At 48.7% G+C, this 5,305-nt stretch overlaps 1 pseudogene; it reads left to right on the top strand.

The window, feature by feature from the left end:
* Nucleotides 1-552: 552 nt before the first annotated feature.
* LOC116526966 lies at nucleotides 553-5,025 on the top strand (annotated as a pseudogene).
* Nucleotides 5,026-5,305: the final 280 nt, after the last annotated feature.

Here is a 5,305-nt window from a genome sequence, read left to right on the forward strand (position 1 = left end):
GGGAGGGGAGAATTCTGTCTTGGGGTCAAGCTGTCCACAAGTCTGCTAGGAGGCTATGACTCACTCTGAGGAAAAGGAGTGCCCTGTATTCTGGAGGAGGCTGCTTTCTCCAAACAGGAGATCTGTGGCCAAGGAAGGAAATGAAGCAATCCAAGTCTGATCAGCAGCTGTGGGAGAGGCAGATCTAGATGTCCATGCCACCCCAAACTCTTTCTGCTTAGTATTTGCCCTGTGCCCTCAAGGAACAAACAGCACTAAATAACTGGATTCTGGTGGGAAGGGAATCAGGCCCTATCTCGGGCCCTCTCTGGACCTTAGTTTCTCCAACGGTGAGTGGGTGGACTGGACGGGAAGGAAGCTGTCAGCCAACTCATGTCCCAACTCAGCCTATGGCTGCATTTTCTCTTACAGTTAGAAAAACAATTGAATTGAGGTGCCTTGGCATGAGGCTCTTTCCTCCAGTTCAGCATAGCCACTATCATTTCCTGCCGTCTTACCCTAAGTCAGCTTCACAAATTCAGGCTCCCTGCCTGCCCTTTGAAGTTACTTGAAATGGTAACTCCTGCGCAAACAGCGACCAAGTCCCTTCCAGCTCTGGGGTCCAGGATTCTATGCCTCGGAGAAACAGTGAGTAGAAGCAGGGTGAGCAGGCTTCACCAGGATGTGAAGGAGATGATCCTTAGTCTCAGCATGCTACAGAGGGTGAGTGTGGCAGCATACCAGGGCCGAACATCTGCCAGGCAGCTTAGGGAGAACTCAAAACAGCATTTTTTACAGCCTCCTGGTGCATCCTGTTTCCCTGGTGCTGCTGCCACCAGTAAGTTGGCACCATGCCCACCCTGCAGTGGGCAGTGAGGGGGCTAGGTACCCATCTGTCCGATTTCCTAAGCAGGTGCTGGCAAGGTGGTGCCCAAGTTCAGCCTGCCCCCTGCTGGGTGAGCACAGAAGCTGCTGTGGGGTCTGAGACCACAGAAAATCCCGCAGGGAAGGAGGCAGTGCCCTCTCTCAGATTCTCCACATCTGAGAGGTGGAAACGGCATGGGTGTGGGCTGCTGCGTCCCTGCCACCTTCCAAAGAAGGCTCAGTCTCTAGGAAGGTAGTCTCAGGTCATGTAAGTCTGTGTTTAATCAAAATCCCTTTCTCTTTTTTTTTGAGGCAGAATCTCGCTCTGTTGCCCAGGCTGGAGTGCAGTGGTACGATCTCGGCTCACTACAACCTCTTCCTCCTGGGTTCAAGTGATTCTCCTGCCTCAGCCTCCCTGGTAGCTGGGACTATACGCATCAGCCACCAAGCCCAGCTAATTTTTGTATTTCAAGTAGAGACGGGGTTTTACCATACTGTCCAGGCTGGTCTTGAACTCCTGACCTCAGGTAATCTGCCTGCATCGACCTCCCAAAGTGCTAGGATAATAGGCATGAACCACCGTGCCCAGCCCCCAAATCCCTTTTCTGACATAGGACCTGGCACAATGATGCACTCAATAAATATATATTGAATAAATAACTACGTCAGTGGTTACCTGCTCCCATCTTGTTTGGGAGGGCAACTTTATTGTTTTTCTTCCTCAACTTCCCCTAATAGGCACTAACCCCCAGTGTCTACTCGGGGTTCTGCCTGTCTCTCCCAATTCCAAGCTGGTGCTCCAGCCTGGGAATCTTCCTCTGGGCTCCCCAGGGCATGGCTCCTCCAGTTCTTCAGCCCCAACCCAGGTTCCTGCTGAGATGAGCACAAATCCCCCTTTTCTCTCTGTATTTCCTTCTGCCTCCCTTTTGAACACCTGGATTCTCATTCCACCTCGAGCTCACTAAACTTAGAGATATTCTCTCCTTCCTGAAGCACCCACAGGGGTGTTTCTGCCCCCACTTCACTATTAGCTGTTGTTATGTAACACGTGGACACGTGTCCATGGGGTAGGGTGGACAGCAGGAAGGGTTGGGAAATTCTGGTTTCTAGGAGGGAACTCTGGGGCCCCCTAGGGTTGTCCTGGGATAGGGCCGGGGCCAGTTTGGGGCTGGGGTAGGGCTGTGTGGGACTGAGCTGAATGCACCATCAAAGATGAACTTTTCTTCAAACCTATTTCAGGTATTCTCACTTAGCCTTACACGATGATCTCACCACATTTAAAGGAAAATTGTTTTTTTTCCCTAGTATACCTATTTCTCTTCCCACATATATTTCCTAATCAACAATAGAGATCTGTTTTTGATTAGCTAGATAAAATACATAGGAACAATTCGGCAGGGTGCAGTGGCTCACACCTGTAATCTCAGCACTTTGGGAGGCCAAGGCAGGTGGATCACGAGGTCAAGAGTTTGAGACCATCCTGGCCAACATGGTGAAACCTCCGTCCCTACTAAAATTACGAAAATTAGCCAGGCATGGTGATGCACACCCGTAATCCCAGCTACACAGGAGGCTGAGACAGGAGAACTGCTTGAACCCGGGAGGTATAGGTTGCAGTGAGCCGAGATCATGCCACTGTACTCCAGCCTGGGCAACACAGCAAGACTTCATCAAAAAAGAGAAAAGAAAAGAAAAATTCAAAGGGCTATAGAGTCAGTAAAAAGTTATATTCACCCCCACTCATTCCTCCACTTCCCTTGCCCAGAGACAGTCTGCCACCATTTTCTTGCAGCTCCTTCTAGAAACAATATCATGAACACACAGCTATATGTGTATGTATAGGCATGCATTCAGTCAGTATTTCAGCACCTGCTATGATTCAGGCAAAGTTCTCCTATAAAACATATAAAAGTCCTTGCTCTAGAGGAGGCAGGGAGTCAGAGAATAAATGAGGTAAATCAAATATATGACATGTTAGATGTTGATATGTGCAGTGGAAAAAACTTACACAGGGTAGGTGAGTTGGGGCATGGTCCCGAGTGCCTTTCCCCTGGGCTGCCGCTACACACCCTGAGAAACCTGGGGCCGCATAGCTGGTGCAGATCTCAATTCTGGTTTCTCACACACAGGGGCCCTGCCCTGCCCTGGTGAGTCACCCCTTCACTTGGCTTCCTGGTGTTGGAGGGCAGGCCTCCCTCACTGCCTCAAGGCTGCTCATCATCGTCAGCTTATAGTCTGGGTCACTGTTGATGACTGCTTTGCTGGCTTTAATTAAGTGGTCTATGGGCCAGGAGAATAAAGATCAATATCATCTGGGGACTTGTCAGAAATGCAAATTCTCGGGCCCCACCCCAATACTACTGGATCAGAAACTCTAGGTTGGGGTCCAGCAATCTGTGTGGTTTTTGTTTTTGTTGTTAATGTTGTAGAGACAGGGTCTTGCTATGCCACCCAGGCTGGAGTGCAGTGGCTATTTACAGGCACAGTCATAGCGCCCTGCAGCCTCAAACTCCTGGGCTCAAAAGGTCCTTGTGCCTCAGCCTCCCAAGTAGCTAGGACTACAGGTGTACCCTATTGCACCCAGCCAAGCAATCTGTTTTAAAAAGCCTTCCGGGTAGCTCTGATGCATGATAAAGCTTATGAACCTCTGCTGTGCGGAAATGCCTTACCATCTCACATGCCTACCAGCTGTGGTCATAAGGACATGTCTTATATAATCGCACCAAGTTTTGAAAAATATTTTCCAAGTGAAATCCTAGACAGATGCACAAACTGTATGTTAAGAAGCAACAGGTAAATCTTACAGCCCAATTATTTGAAAATAAGAATCAAGTCATTTGAGTCTGGCCCTTCTTTTTTTTTTTTTTTTTTTTAGAGACAGAGTTTCGCTCTTGTTACCCAGGCTGGAGTGCAATGGCGTGATCTCGGCTCACCGCAACCTCCGCCTCCTGGGTTCAGGCAATTCTCCTGCCTCAGCCTCCTGAGTAGCTGGGATTACAGGCACGCGCCACCATGCCCAGCTGATTTTTTGTAGCTTTAGTAGAGACGGGGTTTCACCATGTTGACCAGGATGGTCTCGATCTCTTGACCTTGTGATCCACCCGCCTCGGCCTCCCAAAGTGCTGGGATTACAGGCTTGAGCCACCGCGCCCGGCGAGTCTGGCCCTTCTTATTCAATTTGTCAGGTAAGAATATTCATAGAAGATTGCCTTAGTCCTATCCTAAATTCCTATCCCTGAATCCTGTTATTTAAAAGATGACAAAATTTGAGCCTAGGCAAGGTAGCGAGAGACCCCATCTCTACAAAAATTTTTAAAGAAATAGCCGGGGCAGTTGGCAGTCCCACAGATCTGTCTCTTGCTTCAACAGCGTTTAGACGGAGCAGATTTGGGGACTCTTTCTTTCAGCCTCCGACACCCTCTGATTTCCTCTCCACTTGCAACCTCTGGGACCATCTTCTCGGCCATCTCCTGCTTATGGGACCTGCCAATACTGTTTTTGTGGTTAGCTCCTTCTTGCCAACCAACCACGAGCTTCCAGATTCGTCAGAATTATTCCACCAACATGAGGCGGCCATCAACCACCTGGTCAATTTGCACCTGCAGGCCTCCTACGCCTACCTCTCTCTGAGCTTCTACTTCGACTGTGATGAAGTGGCTCTGGAAGGCGTGAGCCACTTCTTCCATGAATTGGCCAAGGAGAAGTGCGAGGGCTACAAGCGTCTCCTGAAGATGCAAAACCAGCATGGTGGGCACGCTCTCCTCCAGGACATCCAGAAGCCAGCTCAAGATGAGCGGGATAAAACCCTGGATGCCATGGAAGCTGCCATGCCCCTGGAGAAAAATCTGAACGCTTTTGGATCTTCATGCACTGGGTTCTTCCTGCATGGACCCCCATCTCTGTGACTTCCTGGAGAGTCACTTCCTAGATGAGGAAGTGTTTCTCAGCTACAATGAAAAACACATCAAGAAGATGACCTGACGAACCTCCGAGGGCTGGGTGAGTATCTCTTCAAAAGGCTCACTCTTAAGCACCACTAGGAGCCTACCGAGCCCAGTGACTTCTGAAGGGCCCTTTGCAAAGTAACAGGGATTCTGCCTAAGTCTCACCCTCCAGGCACTAAGCAGCTTTCTAACTACCCTAACAAGCCTTGAACCAAATGGGAAATAAAGCTTTTTGAAGGAAGGAAGGGAGGGAGGGAGGGAGGGAGGAAAAGAAAGAAAGAGAAAGAGAGAAAAAGAAAGAAAATAGAAAGAAAGGAAAGAGAAAGAAAGAAAGAAAGAGAGAAAGAAAGAAAGAAAGAAAGAAAAGAAAAGAAAAGAAAGAAAGAAAGAAAGAAAGAAAGAAAGAGAAAGAAAGAAAGAAAGAAAGAAGGAAAGAAGGAAAGAAAGGAAGAAAGAAAGAGAGAAAGAAAGAAAGAGAGAAAGAAGAAAGAAAAAAAGAAAGCAAACGGGCCAGGCAT

This window comes from Sapajus apella, unplaced genomic scaffold (genome assembly GCF_009761245.1).
Source record: "Sapajus apella isolate SASKATOON/1434 unplaced genomic scaffold, GSC_monkey_1.0 scaffold52, whole genome shotgun sequence".
Classification (NCBI taxonomy): Eukaryota; Metazoa; Chordata; class Mammalia; order Primates; family Cebidae; genus Sapajus; species Sapajus apella.